A 23,363-nucleotide genomic window follows, 5' to 3' on the forward strand; every position below is an offset into this window, starting at 1 on the left:
AAGTGTTCCTTAGAGAACTGGGTAACAATCATTATCAATGGAGCAATGGGATAGAGGAAATTAATATTGTGAAATGTCCGAATTGTGCTTTTCACATCCACTAAAACATGGGAGGTGATGTTTGCATCTGACTATGGAGCCAGTTCTTAATTTAAATCCTGCTACCTGGAGCTGCCACCTGAAATGTTGGTCACTTGAATTTAAATCACTTTGGTCACACTTGTGCACCTTTTGTGTTTCCCCAGATGTTGAAGAAAATCAAAATGCATGCTCCAAGAAATCAAACTGTTTGAACACTGAAATGTGAAATGTTAAGGTGCAATATTTAGATAGCAGTAGGATAAGCTTCAAAGATTCTTCAGACCTTTACTACAGCAGCAATTAAACAAGCCAGATGAAGGGAAGGCTACGCTCTGGAGAAAAACAACGTTCACTTGTGTGACTGTCACATGGGAAAATAAAGTTTATGCTGTATTGTTTACAGCAATGTGGTTTACAGTAGCCCAGGTTTTTAGGAACGAATATCTGGAGAAAGCCTGCATGTTCAAAAAAGTTGGGGGAGGTTGTTTTTGGTTTTTTGGTGTTGTATTTTTTTTTTTTGTTTTAATCACCTAAAATTCCATAGTCTTAGCTCCCATTCAGTTGGGCATTCAGCTTCACTGCATCTGTCACTGAGTAAGGGTGGTCCTATCAAAAACTGAAAATAAAGCCATGTGAGTGAGTATTGGCCAGCTATGACCAACACATACTGGTCAAATGCCAAATACTTCCAGGTAGCTATTTCTCACAGTTCCAAGTAGTTACAAATAACTAACAGCTTGCATGAATTTGAATAATACATGGGAGGAAACTGCAATCTGGCTATGGAAGTTTTATGAGAAGTGAAGAGGGGAGAATTATCAAATATAATGATCTGTCAGAGCCATTGCCTCTGAGCTTTCAGAAGATCAGCAATTCAGCATTACTGGCTGTCCCTAGTCAAGAGGCAGCCAGGGCAAGATCACGTGGAGTGGTGTTGATGTACGGGACCGAGGTACAGTAAAAGCTCTGTTATCCAGCATCCCCCGGGAATGGGGGATGCCGGTTAATCAGATATTCCGGTTAATCAAATATGCACTGTCTGGTGCATTCCTTGGCGTCAGTGTGCCAGGGGACAGGGAGGGGGGCCCTGTGCAGGCTGCTCTGCCCTGGGCCGTGGGCTGAAAAAGTGACAAAGAAAAACTCAGCTCGTGGCAGCGAAACGGGAAGTCCCCCCCAAAGTGGTTCTTCTGGTTTCGCTTTTGCTGCATCACTCGGATGCCAGTTATTAGAGTTTTCTAGCTAATAAAGTGCCGGTTAACACAGCTTTTACTGTACATCACATGAAGTGGAAGAGTTTGCAAAGAACTTGTCTGTGAAGTATGAAAACTTAAAGGCATTTCTGGGGCTATTTTTGGAGTTGATCTCAAAATATACTAGCCCCAAGGAGTGCCAAGGGCATGACTGAAAGAGGTTGAAGAGAAGGGAAACATCTTCCATGGTATTTAAAAGTTCCCCTTAAGATGCTAGCACTCTATCACACTCACTTTAAATGCTGGGAGGAAAGCATACCAAGCAGAGCAGTTGCCCAACAAGTCTTGTAGACGTTCCAAGACAAACTTTAGGTTTTATACATATGCAAGTATAAGAGTTCAGAATCTGACCCTTTATATTATTTTTGTGTGTATATAACCTGCAGTTGATTAAAATATCCTTGCTATAGCTCTAAGCCTGTTTCACTGGCTAGGCATGATACAGAGACCAGAACATACCATTCCTAATGACTGTAAGAAAGCACACTACAAAACACCAACTTGTAAGAGCTTATCATTAGTGAAAGAGCCATTGCTGACATGTCGTAAGTCATGACAGGTACTAACATGCTCTTTGGAGACTCATCATTTTAAGGAACCCATTCCTGTAATCCTTTATGGCCTTTTCAACGAGGGATGTTACACTGCCTTTCTGCCAAATCCATTCATGGGGAATGGGAAAGTGGGCAGCAGGGTATGGCGGGCAGAGAGAAGAAACCAGATGTCATCTTAAATGTTGTCCTGATTTATATTTTTAAAAATATTAAAGTGACTGAGTGGAGGCCTTTGGCTGCTTGTCTCACTCTGTCTGCTGAAAAAAATGTCTGAATAAGAGGCATAACTCTGACTCGGACATTTTTTGTTTACATCCTGAACGTCATGAACATTCATTGCTGTTGGTTAAATGCTGGAGGCTGCAAGTAAGAGTAGGGGATAAAAGTCGTGGACATACCTGGTTCCCTCTCCCTTTCAGCATCCATGGTCTGCCACCATGTGACACAGGATACTAGGCAAGATGGACCTATGGTCTGACCCAATAAATGGCAATTCTTATGTTGTTATTTTAAGTAACCTTCAAAATCCATAATGTCGTTAACTGATCACCAGTCATGGATCAGCAGAATTTTGTTAAAGTAGTAAACATCAGAGATACAGGGACATATTGATGATCTTATATTCTGCAGTGGAGTATTTACTTTTGGAATTAAAATCTGGCACTTGGACTACCTGGGTCAATCATGGATAATCCCAAATTGATTTCCACAAGAGCCAACCAGCATCTCTGCCAAACTCATGGGTAGTTGTGTTATATCTACAAAGATTCCTCCTAGAGTTTCATTTGGATATTCTCGCAGGCAAACTAAGGAACTGTGGATTAGATTAGTAGACTGTAAGATGGATAGAAAACTGGCCGGATCATTGGGCTCAGAGGATAGTAGTCAATGTCTCAATGTCTAGTTGCTAGCCGTTATCAAGTGGAGTGCCTCAGGGGTTGGTCCTGGGGCCAGTTTTGTTCAATATCTTCATCAGTGACCTGGAAGATGGGATGGTGCAGATGACACCAAACTGGGGGGGTGGGAATGGGCTGGGGGTAGGGGTAGGATTCGGAGAAACCTCTACGAATTTGAGGATTGGACCAAAAGAAATCTTACGAGTTTCAATAAGGACAAATGCAAAGTCCTGCAGTTAGGGCAAAACAATCCTGTGCACCACTACAGGCTGGTGACTAACTGGCTAGGCAGCAGCTTTGCAGAAAAAGACCTGGGGTTTACAGGGGATAATAGGCTGAGGATGAGCCACCTGTGTGGCCTTCTTGTGAAGAAAGCTAATGCCATACTGGGCTATATTGGTAGGAGCATTGCCAGCAGATCAAGGGAAGTAATTCTTCTCCTCTATTCAGCGTTGGAGAGGCTACATCTGGAGTACTGTGTCCAGTTCTGGGCCCCCACTACAGAAAGGATGTAGACAAATTGGGGAGAATCCAGTGGAGGGCACTGAAAATGGTCAGGGGGCTGGGGTACATGACTTATGAGGGCAGACTGAGGGAACTGGGTTTATTTAGAGAAAAGAAGATTGAGAGGGGATTTAATAGCAGCCTTCAACTACCTGAAGGGTGGTTCCAAATATGATGGAGCTAGACCAGGGGCAGACAATTATTTTGGGTGGAGGGCCACTTAACAAATTTTGATGAGCTGTGGAGAGCTGCGTAGGTAGCCCCGCCCCTTAACAGTTGCCCCACCCCCTGGTTACCATCTTAGAACCAGAAATACTCCTTTTGGGAGTAGGGGCTGCCATCTTAGAACCAGAAAAAAAACAAATCGTACACTAAAAGTCAAACACCTACTATAACATATTTTAATTTTATTACAAAAAATCTTTTACCATGATTTGTGTTTGCACAGTCTAGATAGAGGTGACTGCATAATGACTCAAAAATACATTTTTAGTCTTGTATATTGTGGTGGGATGTGCATGTGTGTGTGGTGGGGGATGTATGGTAGGATGTGGAGGGGGTTGTGAGGGGTGTGACTGTACATGGGACATAGGGTATGTTGGGGGGTTGTATATACATGCAGGCAGAGTATGGGGGTGTGGGGTTTGTGGGCTGTGAGGGAGGATGGGGGATATGGAGACCCCTGCACTCCCCCATCACTCAGCAGCAGTAGCAGGCAGGGTTGCTCAGGGCTCTTGTGCTGGTGCCTGGTGAGGCAAGACTTAGACTAGCACTGCACATCGTGGTGAGAGGTGCAGCCTCTGGCAGGCAGTCTGTATCGCCAGTGCTCCCCTCACTCCCTGCATTGGAGGAAAGTCCTCGGTGTTGAATCTGACTGTCTTCCCTGCCTTCCAGGGCTTCCCTCCTATGCCAAGCAGCCCTGAAAAGGAAGGCAGCCAGCTCCAGCACCTGGGGCTTCCCTCCCATGCCTGGTGAGAGCAGGAGCGTCAGGAATACAGACTGCCCAGCAGAGGCTGCCTCCCCTTGCTGTGATGTGTAGTGCTGGCTGGAGCTGCACCCCACCAGGCACGAGTGCCCTGAGCGCCCCACCTGCTGCTGCTGTCACCACCTGCTGGGGCTGCATGCCATGGAGGCAGTGTGCAGGAGGAAGTCCCCCCAGCCCCCCCCCCCCACACCCACATCCTGTCTAGCCGAGCTCCACACTGCCTCTGCCCCCCTGGATGCAGCCTCTGTGTTGCCACCAGCCCCATGCTCCGTGCTCATGCCCAGCTGCAGCCCCATCCCCCCTGCTTCCCTGCCTGCTGCCGGAGCCAGCAGGAGACCGGGAAGTGGAGCAGGTCCCTGGGGGCTGCACAGCAGCCCAGCCTGGAAGCTGTGTACTGGGAGTGAGGCACAACAGGGTATGTCTGGGGGTGTGTGTACACATGGACACCTTGCTCCCACGTCGTCGGTGGAAGGGCTGGATGGAGCACAACTTGGTGGGTGCTACAGGCCAGATAAAAGTCCTTGGTGGGCCGAATCCAGCCCATGAGCCATATTTTGCCTTCCCTTGAGTTAGACTGTTCTCAGTGGTGGCAGATGACAAAACAAGGAGCAATGGCCTCAAGTTGCAGCAGGGGAAGTTTAGGTTTAGATATTAGGAAAAACTTTCTCACTAGGAGGGTGGTGGAGCACTGGAACAGGCTACCTAGAGAGGTGGTGGAATCTGCATCCTTGGAGGTTTTTAAAACCCAATTAGACAAAGCCTTGCCTGGGATGATCTAGTTGGGGATGCTCCTTCTTTGAGCAGGGGGTTGGACTAGATGACCTCCTGAGGTCCCTTCCAACCCTCATTTTCTATGATTCTATGACATGGAGCTCTTCAAGTGTTCTTAGATGACTGCAATGTTGTTGTGCGCTTACTTTGTCCCAGAAATGTTGAATTTCAACTGTGGTCTTTTTGTATGAATGATTTGCAGCGTATATATGAAGCTATGAAGTGGCTCTAGAGGGGAGAGGCTATATAAATAATTAGCATTTTAGACTGCTGATCTTTTATGGAACTCCCTTTTTTTTAATAGGCAGAATAACGGGTGCATTTTACTGGACAAATGCCTAACTTCTAGAAGGGATTAAACTGCTTTGTTTCACTTTTTACTGATAGTTCCAACAAACTGGACAACTTTTACCATGTTGTTGAAGCAGAGTTTGTGGCTCAGAACCAAAAAGATTGTTTAGAGAGTATCAGCATTTAGCTACCTGATAAAGTGATTTGTGAGTAGCCTGTATTTGGCCTTTCCCTTGACCAGTGTTGCTGCTTAATGACAATTTGATGCTTCTAGTTAGCAGCCTATAGCTGGGGTATTTCAGGTGCTGTCATCTATTGGACTATCAGAGACCACCAATACTTATTTTACATTCTGGCATAAGTTAGATAACTCCATAAAGCCACTGCATAAATCTGCTCTGCTTCAAGCTAGCTGTTGGACTAGTATTCTCAGCTCTCGTGCTATACCAGTGGATGCCCCTGAGTTCCAAACTTAAATGCTTTTTAATGTTTTGTACAGCAGGCCACGTTTTATAAGTTGAATTGGAAATATACTGTATCATATTTAATAAACTACTTTAAAATATCCACGATTCAGCTGTTTTTATGGAAAATTTTGTGTTTACTTTTTGTGTAAAAAAACAATTCTTACAGTTCTCAATATCAAACCACTGTTTTTGTCCCCCCCCTTAGAAAAAAGTCAGATCCTTTTCTACCATTACAAATCAAAGTATATATTGACATTTTAAAATACATAGCTCACATACCTAGTGAAGAAATGGTATGTGGGTAGAACAAGAAAAAGAAGAAATATTGCTATTGCTTCTGATCTGGTTTATGTTTAACATTATCCATGTAAGCCAATCCATGTATATGAATTGGAGGTCTTATGTATAGTTTTGGTTTAGAGGAGAAACTGGTAATGCATTTAAGTGCAGGGTTTGGGTGTGCTATTTTTTATTTAAGCTTGTGTTTGTGATGCAATCCTATTTGTTTATGAGAAATCACAACGTCCTATTCTCCTGAACACAGCAGGCAACAAGAGACTGTGCCTTTGCTCACAGTCTGCTTTCAGCCTGCACTTAACCTAAAAATATACTTCCTAGGTTTTTCTCAGGGCCTTGCTCCAGGTGCTTGTTCAGACTATGTCTGGTGCTCCCTTCTTTCCTATGATGTTTTCTCAACTGCTCTCCAGCTCCCACAAAAATATCCCTCCTGAAATAATGACCCACCAAGCTTGTAGTCTACAGGCCAAAGTTAGAGGGAGAACGGAGAATTTTGGGTATTGATTAGTCTGGGTTTCAAAAAGTTTCATGTGAAGATCCTCCACATGTCCCATTAAAATTCAGAACTTACGTCGTAAATGAGACGCAGGATTCTGCTATGTTACTTTGGGCTGCAGAGCCAATTAATGATGGGAAGTCAAACTGGAAGGAGCTGGTTCTCTAGTTTTGGCCTCTGGAATCCAAACCTAAACAAGCAACCGAAGTGAATGAATTAATCTGTAGATTCCCAGGGAATAAGAAATCTACAGACAGATCCATATAATCTTCTGGCAGCCAGCATGTAAACCTGACAGCTGTCCCAGGGGTTAACACATTGCTTATGCTTAATATTTGACATGGGAGGAAATTTCCTGATAGCTGAAAGATGCACAGCGTTTTTGTGTCTTTGTTCAAAGGTAAAATTGACATATTGGATCACAATGGATGGTAAAACAGAACACCAAAGCAATGAGCAGATTAGAGGGCAGGATTTTGCCCAATGTGAGGTGGCTGCAAAATGGCAAGTAATGCAATCTAACTGGAAGTAGAAGCTTTTGAGGCTGAATCCTTTCCCTGCCTCTAACTGCATGTGTGGCCCTTGCTCCAGTCTCTTTACAGATAGAGCAGGAAGGTATGGTAGCAAGGAGCAGTCATAAAGGGATAATGTCTGGGACAGGACTATTAGTTTTAGGGCCCTTTATTTATCTGATAGACATATATACCTCTTAGATACTAATACCTGAGTGCATCCTAGTCTTTTATCACATAAGAGGTAGAGAAGTGCTATTATTCCTTAGCTATGTCTAGTCCATGACTTGCTGGTTAAGGCACTGTGCTAGGCAATGGCAGGCAGGTTCACACTCCCATGGCTCAGCGGGCCTAAAAACTGCGTCTCTTACTCTGTGGACAAATACTAAAGGTGGACAGATCATTGTAGTCCGCCTCCTCTGGGGCATACACAAACTTACATGATTTCCTGGGGGAAGGAATATCTAACATTCACTCAAGTGGTTGAAAATGCTACATATGTGGATTAGTTAGCAGTGTAAGTGCTGTCTACCTATCCAAAAGTGGAATTGGATTTGGACCTTTGAGTTCTGTGGAGTTTAGCGTTTCAGCTAAATTTGCAAACTTCCATGAATAACAACAATGGTGAGATTAAAGATGCATTATTTGTGCAACTGTCTTTCTGGTTCTATACTGAGGATAAGGCTTTTTCTGAAGTCACTTGCCTGGATGCCACATAGCTAACATCTTCTTGCACTTGCAGAAAGTTATTAAGCTCCCTCAAAGTCTTAAGAACAAAGTCATCATCTTGGCCTTGTATTTTGAATCCCTTCAATCTTGTGTTTGCAAGTGATGGCTGCTCAGCAGTTGATTTGGCTTTGTGATGAGTGGTCACTGTTGACAGGTAGACTACAGCAGGCACTGAAGGTGATAAGTTTCATTACAAAGTGGTTTGAAACCTGAAAACATTTCCTGAAGGTTTACCAAGAAGTAGTTTATCACTGCTAAGGATGTAGAAATAGGCTACAGGTTGTAAATATGTATCTTCCAAAAGCTGTATCCCAACCTTGTAGCTTGTCCACAAAGGTCCCCCAAAAGGTACATATTTACGTTTGTACCTTCGTACAAAATATGCATCTTCCAAAAGGTTGTGCATAATATTTACTTGACTACATCTGACAATTTTGCTTTGTACATTTTGGAGCCACCAAGAAATGGTATTGGCATTCAACTACAAGGTGGTCCAAGTAGGTTTCTGTAAGGCAACTTAATGTTCTTCCTGTTGAGTCAAATTCTGCCTACTCATGGAAATGCCCTGCAAGTACGTGTGCACATACTCCAATCTACAGAAGTAGGTTGCATGCAGATGTAATCCTTCCAGCAATGGCAACCCTGAATGAAGAGTTAACCCAATAAAAGATATTGCCAAACTCACCTTACTTCTTACACTGTTGCATCCATTGGTAGTGCTGGACTGCTGTTGTAGCTATGATAGTCCAGGAATTACTTGACCTGATGAAGGCAGTCTTACATTCAAAAGCTTATCTAACTTTATCCCAACCCTGTAGCTGGTCCACAAAGGTCCTCTTGCATTGCTCCATACAAACATTCTCACGGGGCATAACTTGCAGTTGTGCACAAAAATCCTCTTGGCTAACCGCCAGTGGGAGTTTTTTGTAGGTTCAGTTTGATGTGGAAATGTGACTGAATATCTACTGGCAGAAGCAGGAATTGTTATGTGGTTGTCTTCACTAGTATCTTGCTTTAGGATGTGATGCCTTTGTAAGAGAAACGTAGCACCTACCAGTAAAAATCATTAGGCTAAATGTTAGATGGACACCATCTTTGTTTTGGGAACAAAGCTGTAGCCTTTCAAATATTCTTTCATTTACTACATTATGTTCTGTTTACTGAGCTCATTGGTGACCCTTCACAACAGTTTCGTTTCCACTGGGAAAAGGAATTTTTAAAAATGTTAATAATTCAAATGTAGTTGTCATAAAAAGGCAGGGAGGGAACAGTCTCTGTATCCCAGATAGTTGTGTTAGGTGACTTGGAGCCTGTTTACTATGTATAATAAAGTAGTGCAAGAGTGGTGTTGTAGCTGTGATGATCCAGAAATTTATGCATGAGGCAAAGATTTCTGAGGGTGATAGCTTTTTATTGGACAAACTATGTAGCTGGGATAAAGTTATACAAATTTAGACTACCAACTACATACTGTGTTCACTCAAATCTAAGACAAAGTCTTCCTCCCCCTTTTCCCCCCATGAGCATGTGGGGAAAAGCCCTTCATTTTTTATTTGCATACAAAGCTGTGGGAGTTGGAGACAGGCAGCTACTGTAGCTCTGACTCTGCCCCTGGCCTGAGTTTGGATGACAGCAGCTGCGTGCTCCTAGCTCTGCTTGCCCTTTACAGCCTTTGCACTCCCTCTGCTCCCTTTCCCCTCCCTTAGTGTCAGGCATAGCTCCACTCCAGCTCAGGCTGGAGGACATGGAGCATGTGGAAACTATGTCTCCTGCCTGGCCATCAGTAGTGCCGCCACTGCTGTGCGGCTTGGCAAAGGCTGTGCTTGCATGTGCTGGGCTTTGGGAGAGAATAGACCCTGAGCAGTATCTGGGGGGAGGGAGGAGAGGGGCAGGTACTGGGGGCAGGGAGGAAGGAGTAGAGATTCTGGGGAGTTGGGGAGGCAGATGCTGGGGCAGGGGGCTGCCATCGGGAAGAGGTAGGAAGGCTACCTATTGTATAATAAAGACCTTCCAGCTAAAAGGGAGGCGTACACCCAATGGAAGGGAGGGGCCATCACCAGGGAGGATTATACTGCAGTTGTTCGGGGATGCAGGGGGGCAGTCAGGAAGGCCAAGGTGGAGATGGGACTGGGACTAACTTCCTGGATCAAGGACAACAAGTCCCTTTTTAAATACATAGGAGGCAAAAAGAAGGTACCAGGTAATGTGGGGCCCCTGCAAGACATGCCAGGAAATTTGGTCATCACACCAGACGACAAAGCTAACCTATTTAACGGCTTCTTTGCCTCCATTTTCTGAGGGACTGGATCAGTCCCCCCACTGGGCCTCCCCTCAGGCCTCAGGGGAGGCGCGCCTAGGCCAAGGGTCAGGGAGGATCTAGTCAGGGAACGTCTGGAGGGACTGGATATATTTAAATCAGCTGGTCTGGACGATCTCCACCCCAGAGTGCTGAGGGAATTAGCTGAGGTCATTGTGGGACCCCTGGCACGGCTTTACGAGCACTCGTGGTGCTGTGGTGTGGTGCCAGAGGACTGGAAGAGGGCCAATGTGGTTCCCATCTTCAAAAAGGGGAGGAAGGAAGACTCGGGTAACTATAGGCCAGTTAGTCTTACCTCGATCCTGGGTAAGATTTTTGAGATAATTATTCTGGTATGTGTCCATGAGGGGCCAGTAGGGGAGATCATGCTTAGGGGCAACCAGCACAGGTTCATTTGTCAAACCAACCTGGTGGCCTTCTATGACCAGATCACCAAATCCTTAGATGCAGGGGTAGCAGTGGACATAGTCTTGCTGGACTTTTTGAAGGCCTTTGACACTGTCTCTCACCCCATTCTCATTAAAAAACTGGGGGACTGTGGTGTCGACAGTCAAATGGGTCGTCAACTGGCTGGAGGGCTGCACCTAGACAGTGGTGGTGGATGGGTTGTTTTTGACCTGGAGGGATGTGGGCAGTGGGGTTCCGCAGGGCTCAGTCCTCGGGACCGCACTGTTCAACATCTTTATCAGTGACGTGGACAATGGGGTAAAAAGCACCCTGTTCAAATTTGCTGAAGACACTAAGATGTTGCGGGGATGTGGGCACGTTAGAAGGAAGGAATGGGCTACAATCGGACCTAGACAGGTTACAGGAGTGGGCGGACAAGAATAGGATGGGATTCAACACTGACAAGTGCCAGGTGAGGCACCTGGGGAGGAAGAACCAGCAGCATACCTACAGGATGGGGAACTCCCTTCCCATCAGTGCACAGGCAGAAAAGGATCTTGGAGTCATCATTGATGCCAAGATGAATATGGGCAGGCAGTGTGGGGATGCAGTCAGGAAGGCCAACTGCACCTTGTCATGCATCCACAGATGCATCTCAAGCAGGTCCAGGGAGGTGATCCTCCCCCTCTACGTGGCACTGGTCAGGCTGCAGCTGAAGTACTGCATCCAGTTCTGGGCACTGCACTTCAGGAGGGATGTGAACAACATGGAGAGGGTCCAGAGGAGGGCCACTCGCATGATCAGGGCGCAGCAGGGCAGGCCCTACGAGGACAGGCTATGGGACCTGAACCTGTTCAGTCTCCATAAGAGAAGGCTGAGGGGGGATCTAATGGCTTGTTACAAACTAGTCAGAGGAGACCAGCAGGCACTGGGGGAGTCTCTGTTTCCCCGAGCACTACCAGGAATGACTAGAAATAACAGTCACAAGCTCGCAGTGGGTAAATTCAGATTAGACATCAAGAGGAGGAGTTGGACTGGGAATTTTCGGGCCAGCTTGCAGAGGCACTTAAGGCAAGGGATGTAGTTGTCATGGTTGATTTTAAATTACCCGGACATCTCCTGGGAGGAACAGTCAGCCAGGTCAGACCGTTCCAGGAGGTTCTTGGCCAAGATACAGGACCGCTACTTAATTCAGGAGGTGCACAGTCCCACCAGAGGAAATGCCCTGTTGGACCTTGTCCTGGTCCTGGTCCTGGCCACAGGTGATGACCTGGTAAGGGGCCTCCAAGTTCTTGACCACCTGGGTGATAGCGATCATTGCTTGCTGGAATTCACCATCCAGCACAGGGTGTCAAGGGCCTGCAGCAAGGCAGTAGCCCTAGACTTCAAGAGGGCCAACTTCAACGAGTTGAGATTAGTGGGAGAGGCGCTGGGGTTCTCAAGAGCAGGGGAACTCAGTGCCCAAGATGAGTGGTTGTTCCCTAAGGAGACGATACTCAGGGCCCAAGGGGTGACCATCCCAACAAGAAGCAAGGGGGGGCAAGACTGCCTGAAAGCCCCCCTGGCTCACCAAGGGCGTCCAGGAATGCCTGACTGCCAAAAAGGCAGCATACAACCGGTGGAAGGGGGGTGCTGTCTCCAAAGAGGAGTATACCTCCTCTGCTCGGGCCTGTAGGGGGGCTGTCAGGAAAGCTAAGGTGGACATAGAGCTAGAACTATCGTCCAAGTTCAAAGATAATAAAAAGTCCTTTTTCAAATATAGAGAGAGGATAAAGAAAGCACCCGTAAATGTGGGGCCCCTGCAAGATACTCTGGACAATCTGGTGGTTGCGCCGGAGGAGAAAGCAGACCTCTTTAACCAATTCTTCACCTCCGTTTTCTTGTGCACGGACCAGGACTTCCCCACCATGATGCAAGATGGACTCGAGGGGAATGCCTCCAGACTTCAGGTTGGGGAGGACCGGGTTAGAGAGCTTCTGGAGAGGCTGGACGTGTTCAAATCAGCGGGTCCAGATGCTCTCCACCCCAGGGTGTTGAGGGAGCTAGCAGAGGTTATTGCAGGGCCCTTGGCACAGCTTTACGAGTGTTTGTGGTGCTCAGGCCAGGTGCCAGATGATTGGAAGATAGCCAATGTGGTCCCCATCTTTAAAAAAAGGGAGGAGGGAGGACCCGGGCAACTATAGGCCCATCAGTCTTGCCTCAATCCTAGGGAAACTCTTTGAGAAGATCATCAAGGAGCACATCTACGATGGGCCGGCTTCAGGGATGATGCTCAAGGGCAACCAGCATGTTTTCCTTAGGGGCAGGTCATGTCAGACCAACCTGATTCCCTTTTATGATCAGGTCACAAAAGCACTGGATGCAGGTGTTGCCGTGGACATAGTCTTTCTGGACTTCAGCAAGGCCTTTGACACCGTCTCCCACCCCATCCTCATTAAAAAACTAGGCAACTGTGGCATTGATGCCTCCACAGTCAGATGGATTGCAAATTGGCTCAAGGGTCGTACTCAGAGGGTGGTAGTGGACAGGTCATATTCAACCTGTGGAGAAGTGGGCAGCGGAGTCCCCCAGGGCTCAGTCCTTGGGCCCGCGCTGTTCAATTTCTTTATCAGCGATTTGGACGACAGGGTGAAAAGCACCCTGTTTAAATTTGCTGATGATACCAAAATTTGGGGTGAGGTGAGCACACTAGTAGGGATGGAAAGACTGCAGCAAGACCTGGGTAAGTTACAGGGGTAGGCTAACAAGAACAGGATGTGTTTCAATACTGACAAGTGCAGGGTGCTGCACTTGGGCAGTAGTAACCAGCACCACACTTATAGGATAGGAAACTCCCTTCTTGAGAGCACAGAGGCAGAAAGGGATCTTGGAGTCATTACTGACTCCAAGAGGAACATGGGCCGACAATGCAAGGTCACGGTTGGCAGGACTAACTGGACCTTGTCATGTATCCACAGATGCATCTTAAGTAGGGCCAAGGAGGTGATCCTCCCCCTCTATATGACACTGGTCAGGCCACACCTGGAGTACTGTGTCCAGTTCTGTGTGCCCCACTTCAGGAGAGATGTGGACAACACTGAGAGGGTCCAGAGGAGGGCTACCCACATGATCAGGGGCAACAGGGCAGACCCTACAATGAGAGACTGTGGGACCTAAACCTGCTCAGCCTTCACAAGAGAAGGCTGAGGGGGGACCTGGTGACTGTCTATAAACTCACTAGGGGGGACCAGAAGGGTTTGGGAGAGACCTTGTTTCTCGTAGCGCCCCCTGGCATAACAAAGGATAACAGCCACAAGTTGTTGGAGAGTAGATTTAGATTAGACATCCATAAGAACTACTTCACTGTCAGGGCGGCTAGGATCTGGAACCAACTTCCAAGGAAAGTGGTGCTGGCTCCTACCCTGGGGGTCTTTAAGACAAGGCTTGACAGTCACCTTGCTGGGGTCATTTGACCCCAGTACACTTTCCTGCCATGGCAGGAGGTCGGACTTGATGATCTGCTCCGGTCCCTTCCGACCCTACTAACTATGAAACTATGACACTTTCAGACAGTGTTAATTACCAGGTCTGAACTGCAGATAGGCACATTTCTGTGAGATCTGTCAGATTAGAATATTCGTTATATTGTTCTACCTTAAATTCGCTTTGGTTCTTGCTCAATGTTGGCATTTCACAGAGGAGGCACTGGTGCCACTGCAGTCTGTGCAGCCAGAGCTCTTGTTTGACACTGCTGTCTTCTGATCTCTCCCTTGAGAATGGACCTGAAGCCAACTGATTCTTGAGTTAAGGCCCAGTTCTGTCGTCACTATACAAACATACAGTCGGAGTAACTAAAGAAATAACTTTCATTACTGTATTTCAGAAACTGGTATAAGAGCTGAACAAGGCCTAGGGGCAGTCGCAACATGACTCAAACCACTTCCTGTTCACTATTACTAGCTATTTGTTTTAGCCTCCCGTACAGACCTCCTCAGAAATCACATTGCATTTTCAAAGCTAAATTCTCTGTATGCAGTGGCTTCCATAGAAATTAATGGGAACACCATGTGGACATTGGGCTAAGTTGACCTTCCAGTGATCTGTTTTCACACCACAAATCACCATGAGACATGCAGCACAAATTGAGCTCCCTTCTGCCCTTCCCTACAAACACACACACAGCTCAAGCTGAGTTGCACTGTAGTATCCTGTTCTCGCATGTCTACCATGAACTTATTTGAAGATCCTGTGTTGTTTTTTCCTGTCGAAAACACTACAATATTTAAAGACAATGAAACAAATGTATTTATTTATTCTTCAATTATGAGGAACTTTTGTGCATGCACTGAAATATTAAATGCCTGGTATTTTATAAGTGTCCTGAATCTCGTGTGCAAATTAGGTTAGGAGTTATGTCCACAATTCTAACAAAAGAGTTATGTCCACCATTCTAACTAAACCTCACAATATCTCCCAGGTGGCTGATGAGCAGCATAGTTAGGCAGAAGTAATTAACTTCTGCAAAGCCACTAACTTAGTAAGCTTTGGGAATGGGACCATGGAGATGTTCTGTCTTTAATTTCTCTACTGAAACCTATTTTCCATCCTGTGATTTACTGATTAATAAATCGGTCAGTTTAGAGGGAATGAATGTGATATCTGTAGAGGGAAGATCTTTTTTAAATTAAGAGGGTCTCTTTCAATAAGACCACATGTTCTTTTTAGATAAATAAATAAAACTGGCTTTGGTGGTGAAAATATTGGAGGTAAATGTATTTGAGTTTTTTTAGAAATTATGGCTCCACAATACTCAGCCAAAAGTGCTTCCCTGGCTCAGAGTTCAATATAAGTAGACACTGGGCATGTCTACATGAGACATTTACTGTAGAGTTGACTAATTAGCTCTGCAGTAAAATGGCACCATCTATGCGTGCAGTTCTAGTAGAACAGAGTAAAATAATTAACTCAGCCGCAGGATAGTATTTCCAGGCACAAATACTATCCTATGGTGGAGTTATTTACTCTGCCACAGGGCACATGTAAATACTGACGGGGTTGGCAGGGCACAAGGACACTTCAGTGTGGGGGCTGCCTACCAGCTAGTGCTGCACTGAAGCACCCTCATGCCCTAGCCAGCCCCTCCACAGCACATGGAGCTGAGTCAGAGCAGCTCCGGGTTGGCAGACTGACCTCTCCCAGCCCTCTGTTAGCTGGGACTGCTCCACCCCAGCTCAATGTGCTGCGGTCCTGGGTGCATGTGCAAATGCGGCGCCCAGGAGCAATAAACTCCAGTACAAACTGTGCCAGAATTTATTCATCTGTATTCATTGCATGTGTACATGCACTGATGGAGGAATAGCACTGTTAAATTAAAAAAAAACAACTCACCAAGGCTGACCAAAGCCTAAAACTTACTGTAACTGTAAATTAGAATTTAAGGCATTAATGTCCCTTAGTGAAGATCTGAAATTTTTAATAATAGTAGTAATAATAATACCAAAAGTCAAATTGTATCAATATACTTTCAGAACCTGTGAAATAGGTTAATCTTAAATCCAGGCCTTGCACTTTGAGAGCTGTAAAGCGGGTAAGAGCACATCTCAATAGCAATTAGTGTGTAATGCTATATGAAGCCTTTTCTTCCAGGTTTATCAAAGAGAATATTTTTAAACAGGGAAAAGGCGGGACGAAATAAATCTGTCTAGTTTGAATGGACACACTTGAAATTTGTTCAAGCACTGATCTATAATTCCCAAAATCCATGATTTTGTGCACAAAATGTTACCATAATCCTTCACTTGATATATATAGCAATTTCATCCATAAATCACAAAGCATTTATGACGGTGTCCGGAGAATTTTTAGGTCCAGCCTAGCGAGAGGGAAAATGAGGCAGAGGCATATGCGACTTGCGTACGGTCACCCAGCAAGTCTTCTGCAGAATGAAGAACTGAAGTGAGATTTCTCAGCTTCCAGCGGAACATGCTGCTTCAATCGTACTGAAGCGGGAGGGAAGAATCCTTCCAAACAAGGGGCACGTTAAGCCTCCAGGGGAATCCATCGCCCTGCCGGTTGCACTGTCCTCAGACCGTGGAATGGGTTTCGCATTCCACTGCTACCACAAACATGCTCAATCAGCAAGTACTCTGTAACCACAAATTTGGATGTAGTGATGCTTTAAGGAACACCACAGCAAGGAAACTCCAGAAAGGGAAAAAATATTGAACTATCAACAGAAGATAAGTAATTAGACGAGTCAGCTTTTGGGACTGTATAGTCTTTGCTGTTCCCACATGCATTAATGGACTACTATACTTTTTCACATGAACAGCTGAGGAATGATTGAGAGGCTGCATGAATGCCGGGGTCCTAGGCAGAGTCAAACAGTACAGGGCCTTTAGGCATATACCTATAATCCAGAAGATTAGGTTTACTGTACCTGAACACAACTCTCCCAGTTCTTAGAGGCACTTCAGCTTCTGGTAGGTGTCTCTTGGAATTTCAGAAGATCACCTATTGTAGGAACTACAAGACCAGCTTTAGGATTTTCCTCATCCAACATAGTTTGTTGGTAGGTATGACAGACATTTTAAATTTCTAGCACAGTGGTGGATTTGCTGCCTCTATGTCTTTGAAGATGATCTTTGCAGGCCTTCCTACCCCTTCAGGGCAAAAAAGCATTCAAATCAAGCAAAGAGTGCTTCAGCCCTAACCAAGCACAGTAATTTTTCCTCCTGAGGGGGAGATTTTCTTCTACCTGCTCTGAAGTTTTGGACATGGTCCCTAAACAAAGGCAGGAGGCACCCCGGGGTTTCCAGCCCTACCAGTACCGTTTGCCTCAAGCCTCCTCCTTCCAAGAGTTATCATGGTCCTTTTGTTACTTGGCTCTTCACGGGTGTTTTCCCCCCCACCCCACTGCTCCTTGGATTAAGTGTTTCTGCTGCTTTCCTGATGAATATTCCGGAGTAAGAATACTGTTTTTCACCAGATATCATCTTCCTCCACTAGAAGGCCAGATGCTCCTTATGTGCATTGACATCTTTTCCAGTATGATTTGCAAGAGCCTCCAATCATCCCAACCACTGAGGAGTGTCTCCCAAGATACCAGACCTTTAAAGGGTTAAGAACTTAGCACCGATACACATGCATCGAGACTGCTGTGACACGCTGTAATTGGAGTGCATTGGAGCAGACTCAATTAGTCTGTAATTACTGTGCTCCAGCAGACTCCAGTGTCACGTGTACCAGCATTCCCACGCTGAAAAATGGCATCGGGGTGCTTTAACTAAAGCTCGTTTGAGGTGTAGTTAAAGTGCCCCTGCTTCCATTTTTCAGTGTGGGAATGCTGCTACATGTGACGCTCCTGGCGCTTTAATTATGGTGGTTCTCAGAGCTGCTCTCATTCAAGCACCTACCCCACCACCTCCCAGAGCAAATGGAGCTGGGCTGTATTGCCTCAGGCCTCTTCACAGGGTAAAGCTGTCCCAGTATCTTGACTGATGGTTGGAGCTATTGCCGTAAGTCAGAAAAACGGATGTAAATCTTAAACAACAAGTTCAAGGAGAGAGAGCTTTTTAAATAAAAAAATTGCCCCAAATGAGTATGAGCATGTGCACTAAAAATGAGACTTAGAGATTTGTCCTTTTGTAACCTTTTTACCATTCCTTTATTTCGGATATTTATCACTTAGCAGGGATGACATTCAAGCTTTCTACTTCTGTAACATCTTTTTTTGAGGATTTTAAAGCACTTTCCAAACAATAACAAAGCCTTAGTTAGGGAAAGCCTAGAAATGCTTACCATTTCACAAGTTTTGGCTTGGGCATAGAGGTTGTGGGTATTTGTCATGGCTTCATAAGCAGTTGGTGACAATACATAGAGTAGCACGTAAGAACTGAGCCTGTTGCCTCCTCTAAGCAACAGACCCAGTTCTTTCATCCATTACCACAAGGCGCAGCCTGTTTGTACTTCTTTTCGAAATACACTGTGGGTGTATCTACGTATGCGCTTTCCCACAGAGTTGCCTAATTAGCTCCACGGTCAAGCCTCACCGTCTACACGTGCATCAGTATTAGGGTGCAGTAAATTAACTCATTGGCAGGGATGACACTATCTTATGGCAGAATAATTAACTCTGATCAAATGTTTATGTGGATGGTGACTTCTGAGCATAAATTGCGCTTGGTCAGCCCAACCAGCCTGGGGCCAGACCTGCAGCTCCAGCCAGCCCCTCCACCACCACCTCCTAGCTTGGAGCTGGCCCCTTGTGCCCCCTTGCCAGCCCAAAGCTGCTCCACCCTAGCTCTAATTGCTGTGGTCCCAGGTAAACATGCAAATGCTGCACCTGGAAGCAGTTCACTCCAGCGTGAACCACTCCAGAGTGTATTATGTTTCCTTAACGGCACATGTAGATGCACTGTTTGACTATGACCATAGACAACTTCTAAAGCCACCTGCAGCCTAATGAATGAAATCCTCAAAGATCCTGCTTTTCTACCCCAGCATATTTTCTAAAATCACACAGCATTATTCCCCCACCAGTAGTAGGCAGGGTGGGAGCAGTAGGGCAGGCCCAGTGACAGGTGTTTAAAGCACATGAAGACATCTAGGCTGAGGTTTTAAAAGGATCTGAGGGAAATATGGTGCCCAGTTCCCACTGAAACTCCTTTTGATTTCACTGAAATTGCTGGCAAATTGTCTGTTCTTTTGATCCTTCTGTTGCTGCCCTTCTCCTTAAATGTTTTACATTTGTTTAACATGTATTATGTTTATACCATTTTGTATGTCTACTGTAATAAGATCTGCCACCCTTAACTTCATTTTGCAAAGCAACTGGACGACCGCTATCAGAGGGAATGTTCAAACTAACATGATACCTTCCATTCAAGCATCCCAGAGTGCTTTATAGACAGTTAGCTAAGACCCTGTACAGCCACGCGCAGAAAGAAAGAGTGTTGTCCCAAAGAATCTGCCATCCAAATACATGTGACACACACAGAGGAGAGAAAAAGCATAGAGCAGTGGAAAACATGCTGTAAATCACATGGCATATCAGTGGCAGGACTTAAATTTCCTGTGGTTATTTTTTTCTGCCGAACCACACTTGCATACCGCTGTAGAACTGCTATATACTCCCTCTTCTGTTAAGGATAAGCCTCTTTTGCATTACAGTTTGGGGAACACCGCTCTTTCTCACATGTATGTTCTTGTGTGGATTTATTAACAGAAGTTCTCACTTTACTATTTTGAGCAAGTGTGTTCTTCTACATTCCTTCTTTTCTGTGCAAGCTGCCATGTGAAATCTGCATAAACGATGCATTGCTACCATGTAAATGAGGCAATGTCCCTTAGCAGCTGGCTGGTATGCATGTTTATGGGTAGCCACGCACATTCAAATCTACAACAAAATTAAACCATCCCTCTGAGGAGAAAGATAGCCCCCAGCACTCTTTGCAGCCTCCCCTCCCCTCCCCAGGGTAAAACATTCCAACACCAAACTTCCTGGAAAATGTTTCACTTTGGCATTCAATCTGACTAATGGCCTGAATTTCACTGAGTTACGCATTCTTGATTCCTCTTGGTGCTAAAAATCCACTCAGCCTCCTCTCTTCCTGCCCTTGTTCAGAAAGTTGCCAAAGGAAAATTGAAGTTGCTACTATTGCAGATCACAAACAACATATTCAAAAACTACCAGAAGAAACACACAGCAGGAAACCAGTTTTCTCTGCATAATATGCCAAATAATGTGCTTTCCAGGGCATTAAGTCTAGGCACAGACGTTCAAAAAGCCCGAGGGAGAATCAGTCTGAGTTGTGTGGTTTTCTGTAAGCAGCGTAGTTTGGATTGGTAGTAAACAGAACATACATTTGGCCTTTGGTGGTGGGGGGAGGGAATCTTAAACTGGGTTCCACCGTTTGGTAACCAGTCTGTGTGCGCCATGCTTCTATTCTGTTTGGGGTATAGACTAGTTTCCAATCACTTATACCAGTAAAAGTGTAATGTCTGTACGTGACCTAAAAGTGTATTATTTCTCAACCTGATCTAAAAAGTGGATCACAAGAGTATATGAAAGGGTCATGAGCAAACTTTAAAAATGGACCAACAAAAAATGGATTATCCTTTCAAGGAGAAAGACGTGGGAAACTGTGGCTTTTCCCTTGAAGACTGACAGAGTTCCAGACTGCCAGGGGCTGCTTGGGGCCCCCTTGCCTCTCGCACCTACTCCCTGCCCCACACACTGGAGGCCTGGGACCCGGGGGCAGTGGGTCGGGAGTGAAGGGCACTGGGTCAGGACTGGCCATTAATGTTTACAAATGGGTCCTGGTACAAAAAAAGTTGAGAACCACTGGTCTACACTACTTACCGTCTCTCGAGAGATTTGTTCCAGCAAATACTAATGACGTTGTCAGCCCTCTGTCACCTCTCCATGTCTAATGCTGGCTACTCTTTTCCTTCACACAGGGTGTGTCTACACATGCATTTACTCCAGCCCTGATTTACTGGGTAGTAAGCTACTCCAGAGTAAGGGGTTTTGGGTAGGTGTCTACACATGCAGGTATTAAGGAGTAGATCTGCACCCATTTCCCTGCAGCCCTGCAATGGGCCCCTCCTGCTACTGGGGAGAGCTCCAGGCTCCCCCTGGGTGCTAGCTCAGGGGATGGCAGGGAGCACCAGGCCAAGAGACAGCTGTCTCCTGGCCCCAGAGGGCTGCCTGCTGCTGGGGTGGGGACAATGTCCCCCTGCCCTGACAGCAGGAAGCTCCTTGCCCTGGGTCCCTGATCAGGGGCATGGAGCTTTAGAAAGAGCTTCAGGGGAGGAACTGATCCCAGCTTCTTGCCCTGATCTGTCAGTGGGGCAGCTACCAGTTAGTCTACCCCACCCCTGCAGCTCTTCCCAAGCCCCATGTCTCAATCATCCAATCAGGATGGGGCTGGGACCTGCCCCTGACTGGGACAATTCCCGGCCATCCCCATTCTGCATGGGGAAGTCTGCATGTGCAGCTTGGAGCTGGCTGGGGACTGCCCAAAACAAGACAGCCTCCAGCCACCTTCAGGTTGCACTTGCTTTCCTGCACAGTCTGGGGCTGGCCAGGAACTGCCCCAGTCAGGTCCAGACTAGACAGGGAACTGTCCCCATGCAAACAACTCCCAGCCCCTGCTCTGTAATCACAATTGGGATCATGGAGTGGGGGCTGGGGAGTTTGTTTCCAGGCCCTACTGTGCGATCATGGAGCAGGGGCCAGGAACCGGCTCCCAGCCCATCCGCTGCGATTTTACACACACACACACACGCTAAAATAGACATAGTAGAAGAGCTCATTCTGACATAGCCCATAGCTTCATATCACTTCCCATACAAGTGTTCACCAGTATAAGGCATTATCATATAACCATATCCACACTGTAGAGAAAGAGGGGTTGTACTGCCTTAACTATGCTGGTATAGCTGTAGTGGCACAACTTCATATGTAGACACAGCCTGGCTCTGAGGGTGAAGTTACAGACATTTAGACCATACTACGGGTACTTAAAATGTGAGAGTTTGAGTTTTAAAGTGCATTAACTCATGCTAAGTGCTCTTTGAGCACCCCAAAGTTATGCCACTTGATTTATGCCGTGTTCATAGCTCATGTTAGGGTAAATTTATATTGTTCCACAAAGATCAAACAAGCAATATGCAGTCTTCCAGCATCCCAAGATGCACTACTCCTAGCCCCCTCCCCTCCTGCTCCCTAAGCAGGGATAGAACCCAAGTGTCCTGGCTCAGACTCTCACAGCTGACACCCCCTTCCCCTGTACATCTCCAAATAGAAGGGATTCTGCATGCAGGTACCAGTGCAAGTCCTATTTACTGTCCATCTGAGAAATGAAGCAAACCAGATTTTTCTGAGCAAACTGAAGCATTTTATGAGATGGGGTGTTTGTTTATATTACACTGAATTTGGCAGCCCAGTGGAAACTAAATTATTAAGGTTTTGTAGATGAGTTCTTAGCAAATTAGCTTCTCACTTTCTAATATCCATTCATGATAAATTCAGTAATATCAAAATAAGTCTAATACAAAATCACCTTTCACACTGATGCAACAGGAGATAAAGTACTTTGGTGCATGCCTAGGTGTTCCCAGCTCTCTCACCTGTGCTGTAAATCTCAAGATGTTTAGTTTTTTTTTCCTTACTGCACCAACATGCCAGTTTGTGATAACTGCAGAGCTTTATTTTGCTTAAATAAGTTTCTAACCCTCATGATTCTGGAGGAAAAATATTTTAAAATATGAACTTTAGGAGACAAAGGCCTGAAAGGAAATTGAGAGTAAAAGTATTTTTTAAATCTTGTGATTTTTTTTTTTTTTTTTGGCTGGGGGGGGAGTGTCCTGACTTGTACTTTGTCCAACTTAAAGGTGGGATGCAGTGTTTTGTAGTATGTCATCTTGTTGCTGCAATTGGATCCACAAGGGTAGAGGCAGGGTGCCTCATCTGAAGGGGATGAGAACCCTCGTGATTACATTGCAAGGAGTCTTCCAGCACTTAAAATGCCCCCTGTGTCAGAGAATGCATTTTATGGGGGTGGGACTTTTCATGGCTTAACATTTCAAATGTTTTAACATTCAAGTGATCCAGTCTCATCTCAGTGTCCATGTTTTTTTTATTTTCCAGCCTGATCTGCTCCAAATGGTATTTCTGTATTTTGTTCTCCTATTGCACATGGTGCTTGGCAAAAGTTTTTGACAAATAGCAAATCCATCCAAAAATACAGTTTGGGGTGGGCCTAAACTATCTGTGAATTCAGGGCAAAACTGCTAAGTATCATCAGTTGTAAAAGGGAAGAGGGGATTTTGAAACACTAGA

General features: G+C 45.7%; 1 protein-coding gene and 1 long non-coding RNA gene across 8 annotated transcripts in view; one reads left to right on the plus strand and one right to left on the minus strand.

Moving 5' to 3' along the window:
• Nucleotides 1–23,363, minus strand: part of LOC149856652 (uncharacterized) — a 175,917-nt gene that overhangs the window by 48,927 nt on the left and 103,627 nt on the right. The window lies entirely within an intron of this gene.
• EYA2 (EYA transcriptional coactivator and phosphatase 2) overlaps nt 1–23,363 on the plus strand; it is a 147,096-nt gene that overhangs the window by 26,451 nt on the left and 97,282 nt on the right. The gene's annotated exons all lie outside the window — the stretch shown is intronic.

Source organism: Crocodylus siamensis, chromosome 10, assembly GCF_052110815.1.
Source record: "Crocodylus siamensis isolate JL-2025a chromosome 10, ASM5211081v1, whole genome shotgun sequence".
Taxonomy (NCBI): Eukaryota; Metazoa; Chordata; order Crocodylia; family Crocodylidae; genus Crocodylus; species Crocodylus siamensis.